Source organism: Anabrus simplex, chromosome 6 (genome assembly GCF_040414725.1).
Source record: "Anabrus simplex isolate iqAnaSimp1 chromosome 6, ASM4041472v1, whole genome shotgun sequence".
Taxonomy (NCBI): domain Eukaryota; kingdom Metazoa; phylum Arthropoda; class Insecta; order Orthoptera; family Tettigoniidae; genus Anabrus; species Anabrus simplex.
Window position 1 is genome coordinate 260,941,474 of NC_090270.1, and position 7,113 is coordinate 260,948,586.

Genomic DNA, 7,113 nt, shown 5'->3' on the forward strand with positions numbered 1-7,113 from the left:
ACACACTTCGCCCGCGAAATGAATAACTGATACTATTAATTAATTCTTCAACATTAATAAACGCGCATTCTCTTACCTAATTGGCATTATCGCTTGCCGAAAGTTTACTTGAAAACTCACCTCCTGGTGATCAATTGAAGTTATTATATTAAATCAAGATTAAGTGATAACAGTAGAAATTTTGAAGGAAATTGAATGACAGTCATCATTATGTTGTAGATTTGCAGATTTAAAAATAATATTTCTGAACATCAATGAGCATCGAGTATCACGTAGTTTCTTGTGTAAATGTGGTAGTCGGAAAAAGAAATTTGCTGAACCATGGGAGATTCACCACGCCTCCTTTACACATTCTGCTTCGCGTAATGCATTTGTTTGTAACGGCATCTACCTTAAGTACATTTCTAGGGGCCGATGACCTTAGATGTTAGGCTCCTTTAAGCGACAATCATCATCATCATCATCACCATCAAGTATATTTGTTCTAAATTCACTTTCGACTCAGACAATAACTACAAAGTTGGCTCACATGTGGGACACAGCACTTTGGAATCCCCGTGACTGATAAACAACTGTTATTATGTTCGCATTTTTGATAACTGCTGATAAGCTTTTAACAAAACAATAAACAATATTAGAACTCTTTCTGGTTACATTTAGTGTTTATCGTGTATTTTTCTTTATGGTATAAGTTCAACAAGTTTGTTACCATCGTCTGTGTTGTAGTGGTCTAGCCGCTTGGAGTCCTAGATTCGAATCTTGGTGACCGCAATGATATTTTTACAAGGACCAGAATGTCCTGGCAGGAAAGGACGTTCAGTCCTAAGCTCCAAAGTGTCTTAAATTGGGTCTGAGTGCACCGTAGACTCCCTACAAACGTGAGAAACTGGTAGTGAGAATAACAAACCGTGTTTCCGTTTCTTCCATTCACTGTATTACTACTCTTGGTTAACATATACCCTCTCCGCATCTGGTTTGTATTAGATTTGGAAGACGTAGTTCCTTCATGGCACTCTGTTTATATTCCTTCTATCTTCATTCTATCTCCGCGTTGCCCAGTCCCAAGTCCGGGACGAGAACGGAGGAGGGTTGTCAAGAGTCGCCGCCTTGACGTGAAATTGGTGAACCGAGAGACTGCCGGTATAAGCAACCCACCTCCGGGCTGTCATCGTCATCTTTTGAGGGTGGAAAAACGGTTAGAGGATAGGGCTCTCTCTTGTCCTGGGGGTAAGGAATTACCCCCAAAGGCGGATGAACCAGCATATTTTGGTCAACGCCATAGAATTTGGAAGGCAAGGGGAAACCACCGCATTATTTTTACCAAGAAAACCTATGATGAGTCTTCAATTTGTATGGTGTAACCGTCAATTCCATGATCATAGCTCCTGAGCAGCATCACGATGGGCCTGGCAGTGGAAGAAGTAGGGTTTCTCAGGTCGTTAACGAGCGAAATCCTTGCTTGTGAATAGGAACCTGGATCGTTCAAGCTATGCTCAGAGCCGACAAACTAGAAAATCTTAAAAGGAAAATGGAGCGATATGGACTTGATATAATTGGAATAGATTAAACACGTTGGAGAGAAGAAAGTGAATTTATAAGTGGAAATTACATTTATGTTCGAGTAGTGAAAAAGGTTAGGATGATATTGCTTTCGTTATGAACAAAATTGTTTCAAATGCTGCCCTACATGTTGAAGCTGTAGGTTATAGGCTAATTATGGCTCGTTTTTCAGCAGCTCCAGTGGATATGGCTACCATCCAAGTTTATTCAATCAGTGATGCTGAAGAAGTTGAAGTGGCATGTGAGTCACATGAAGAATTATTGTTGAAAACAATGTTATAATAATGGGAGACTGGAACGCTGTAGTTAGAGAAGGGAAAGATGGACATATATTAGATAATTTTGGTGTTGATACAAGAAAGGCACGGGGTCAACTCCTTCTTGATTTCAGCAAATAAGAACATTATGTCATAACCAATACTTGGTGTACAGCAGCAGTAAGGCGTAGATATACATGAAAGATACCAGGGAACATCCATCGCTACCAAATAGATTACATTGTAGTTAATTAACGATATACAAATCAAGTTAAAAATATTTGGCATTTCCTGGAGTAGATGTAGCATCAGATCACACAATGAGGATGAAATGGAATCTAGATGTATTTCGTGAAGAAGAGACAAAAAGGATTGTGAAATGGCCACTGATAAGGACATATTCAGTGCAAACTCTCACGCAAGTGATGTAAACCAATTGTGGACAAGGATCAAGGCTGCGATAGAAAAGGCTAGAGGCGAATTCGTGGGATCAGTTAAAAAGGTTAGTTGTAAGCCATGAATTACGAATGAGGTAGTTCAGAAAATTGATGAAAGGAGGAAGTACACGAATGATTGTTTTAGAGGAAGGTAGAGAGAAATATCGAACGCTGAAAAATGATCTTGACAGATCGTCTAGATAAATGAAAAGAGAGTAGTTGAACTTGAAGTGCCAAAGAATTGAACATCTGGTACAAGAAGACAAATCAAATTTAGTTTACGAATAAATTAAGAAAACTTCAACGAAACAAAAGAGATTTTGCACAAGGTTGATGAAAAATAAAAGTTGTCTAGTGTTACTGGACAGTAATGAAAATAAAGAGTTATGGGGAACGTTTGTGAAGGATTTGTACAGTGCAAGTGCTCCACTATCTTGGACACCGGTAGCACTCGATTACAGAACGCTGGAAGAGGATGGTATAACTAGGCAAGAACTTGAAGTTGCCCTTAAATATGTGCGTGACGGAAAATATCCACGGGTTGATAATATTCCTCCTTGGCTTATTAAGAACAGTAGCGAAATAAAAAAGAACTGTTTTTTTAATTAGGTATAAAAAATTGCGAACAACGCGAATGGCAAAAGAACTCTTACTATTCAATGAATATACCTATTCAAAAGGAAAAACAACTCCTATTGTTTGTAATGACTATAGGACAAGTTTTATCACTCACACATTTAAAATACTCCTCCATATCACAAAATTCAGAATGGAGATTAATATTGAGCAGAACCTTGGAGGCACTCAGTTTGGTTTCCGCAGGGATTTGTCTACACGTGATGCCATAGTTGCACTACGGTGTAAGGATGAAAGATTGTTGGACTGCGAAAGGAATTTGTATGTATGCTTCAATGATTTCGAGAAAGCGTTTGATAAAGTGCCATGGAACAAACTGTTTCCAGATCTTGTTGAGATAGGTTGCACACATCGCATGATACAGCTGTTATACAATTCATATAAACATCAAACTGCAGTTATCAGGTTTGGCAACGAACTAACAGCCCCTGTAAGATACTGAAAGGAGTGAGATAAGGCTGTCTGCTCTCACCAAACCTGTTTAATGTACTTTCTGGGAAAACCATCAATGGATCTCTAACAAAAACCAAGATTGGAATGAAAATAGGAGGGGAGTAATGCAGACCATCAAATTTGCCGATGATCAAAATATAGTTGCGGGTAGTCCAACTACTTTATCCAAAATGTAGCTAAAGCTGAATAAAAAAGGTAAGGAATTTGGTATGAAAATGAATATCAATAAAACAAAAGTCATGAAGTTTAGTAGGAACCCCCGTCAATTGCACGCGATGATCAGTGGTGAGCCTGTAGAAAACGTAGCACAGTTCAAATACCTTTGCCAGATCATAACAGAAAACCTTCAGTGTGACAATGAAAAACACGAATAGCAAAGCAAGCCTTTAGAGATAAACAGTCTCTTCTATGTCAGAAAATAATGTCCCTCACCTTACGTAAAACGGTAATGAAATCTTATGTTTGGTCTGTTGCGCTGTATTGTGCTGAGACCTGCACGTTGACCAAGAGTGATATTAAGAGACTAGAAGCCTTTGAGATGAGGTGTTGGCGTCGGCTGCAACGGATAAGTTGTGTCAGTTGTGCCGGCACCACAGCGTAGCGATAGCCTGCTTGCCTCTTACCCGGAGACCCCGGATTCGATTGCCGGGCAGTTCAAGCATTTGCACCTGGATTTGATGGCTGGTTATAAATCCACTTAGTCTATGTGATTACAATTGAGAAGCTATCTGATGGTGAGATAGCGGCCCCGGTTTAGGAAGCCAAGGATAACGGCCGAGAGGATTCGTCGTGCCGTGCTGACCACACGACACTTCATAATCTGAAGGCTTTTGGGCTTAGCAACAGTCGCGTGGTTGGCCAGGGCCCCTCAGAGCTGTTGCGCCACGGGGTTTGCTTTGTTTTTTAACTCACGTTAGAGCACAATAAATCCTTAATATCTAGACAATGGCCATAGTACGTACAGCAAGTGCGAATGTATACAGCTGAAAGTTGCAGAAAAATGTGTATTTGATCATTTCTTCAAAATAATTATAACACACAACAACACGTCAAACCTATATAAATTTCGATTAGAAGCTATAAATAGCGACACACTTTTTCTGTTAAAATTGTTATTTACACTGACTGATTCCTAACATTTCTTAACCTCCATACTGACCTAGAAAGTCTCAATTATTATAATGGAAGATGTCGGTGCCCCTGTAAATGAAGTCAGCAGGCTCTCATTCAACAAGTGTGCACAAGTAGAATCTTCCTTCTCCGCTAATTACCACTGGACGATTAAGAGCTTTCAAGAGTCTTCATGGACCTCGCCTGTTACGTCAAGTGGCATGAATAAACTCGTAAGAGAAAGTTGTGTTATACTACTCGAGAAGATGACGTGGTCGGCTTTTGTTATAACTACAGTCAAGAGTTTCCATTCGTGGTTGGTTGTAATAGGCGAACATTGTAAATTTATTCATCGGGCGAGTTGGCCGAGCGGTTAGAGGCGCTTCCTTCCAACTCCTAGGCCTTTCCTATCCCATCGTCGCCATAAAACCTATCTGTGTCGGTGCGATGTAAAACCACTAGCAAAAGAAAGCAAATTTATTCACACATCCGTAGAAAGGATTGCATAAACCTAAGGGGTTCTGGGAGAAGACTGCTGCAAACGGAAGTTTATTATTCACAACCTGCTTGTTAATGGAAAAGTGTCCGCCTAGTTATCGTTACGGTTTGCGCTAATTGCTGCCATCCTCGGAGGCCTGGGTTCGATTCCCGGTACCGCCAGAAATTTAAGAATGGGAGGAGGGCTGGTATGCACTTAAAAAGGTACATGCAGCTCATCTCCATTGGAGGTGTGCCTGAAAAGAGCTGCATCACCTCGGGATGAGGACACGGATTTACTTTTAAGTGGAAAAGTAAGGGACTTATCACGCGTGAATAGGGGTCACATAAATAAGGGAATAGGACTTATTTAGTAAAACACAGCATTTCTGTACCAATTTAACAACATTTTATGAACAGTTTCTTTACATTAGCATAATAGCTTAATCTTTGTAGCCTCAAATTCAAATCGCGATTCAGAGACCAATATTTACAACTTGTCTGAAATTCTGGAAGAAAGTGTACTGAGCTTTGGAGACACAACGTGGCACGAATGATGTTAGGATTTCTCCCACGGCAATCAAAGTGGCTTTTCATGATTTCAACTTTCCAGCTCCAGTTAAATGGGAATTTACTTGGTCAGATCATAATAGTCACCTCCTTATCGAAATTAAACGCGTATTAAATTACACACCACAGCCGTAAGTTCTATCCCGGAAACTTTTGATGAAACTGAAGCCAGTTCCTTGCATGAAGAAACATTCAAAATACCCATCCTTTGCTACTTTCACGCTCCTGTTTGCTTTCATTTAAGAATGTACAGTAGTTACCTTGATGAAGTGATCATCTCTGAAATGGCAATGATAATAATATATGGGTTCATTGGCTCTGATGGTAGAGCACTAGATTTTTGAGCACAAGGTATTGGTTTCAATACTGGCTCATTTCACTGATATTTGGAGGTCGACAAACACTGGTGCATAAAATAAATCATGGAGGAAAAAATTTCGGCAGCTCGGAGTCTCCAAAAGAATAAACAATTTTCATGGGACTTAAACCAATGATGATATAGTAATAACTGCACTGTTTCCGCTGTCGTGTGCAAGAATGTTTACGTCCCGTTTACTAGATTGCAGACAAACCAAAGTGTATTGTGAGACCAATTGTTGAGTTTAAATTACCATTGTTACTCAAGCACCAAGAGTGTCCAAAGACACCTTTTACATGCGAACGATGCAGGGCATTTTAAGTCGAGTAAATGATGCTGTGGGGTAACTGAATTACGTTGCCAAGTCGAATGGGACTCGAATTCAGATAAATACACATGGCAATTTAGTACTAAAAATGTCATCTTCCTGTAGTTGGGACTCCGTAGTAAACTGAAGGTACTGCGGCTGTAAAAACCACAAAGTTGCTTGGACTCTCTTCTGTCGTTCAAATATTTCGCCTAGCATTGAGGAAAACAACGGGAAACTATCTCACACCTCATTTCCTTAGTACTCCTTTTCAGTGACGCATAGACCATCTATGACAGGCGATGGAGGAGCTGTTGAGGATTCAACCAGCCTTTGGGCTGAAGACTGAACACACATATATTGTCAAATGTTAAATCGCCATCTTGGAAAAATCACAGGAATGGGTGGTTAGACCGTGTGCGCTTGCAGAGTTTCGCCCAGACTCCACTTCAAGATTAATGTTAATTTGGGTGACTTGTATTAAAAATTTTATGAAATTCCAGCAAGCATTTCTTGAGATAAATGTATCTACATGATGAAAAATATGAAATTCTGAAAATCAAAGAAAACGTTTTAACGTTTCAGGACTATAACTCTCCCAAAACTGCCCCGTAACCGTACTCCTCTTCTTCATTAGCATCCTCTGCTATCATCAATTTGGAATGAACTGCCGGAATGGCAGAATCGTGTAAAAGGAGATCTTTCATTGCTGCGAAGGATGAGTAATGGGCACGGCATGCGCCAATGCAGGATCCTACATCTCCCCTTTCGGTAAAAAGCTGCCAATATTCCAGCTGCCAGTTTCATCGGAATTACACAGGTAGGTCCTGTTGATTGTGCGTTCTATGATCAAATGTATTAATGAAGATAACTGAAAAATTATCGGATATAGCGCTAAATAAATGTATAATTATTAAGAACACAATAAATAGTGTCAATTTATGCATC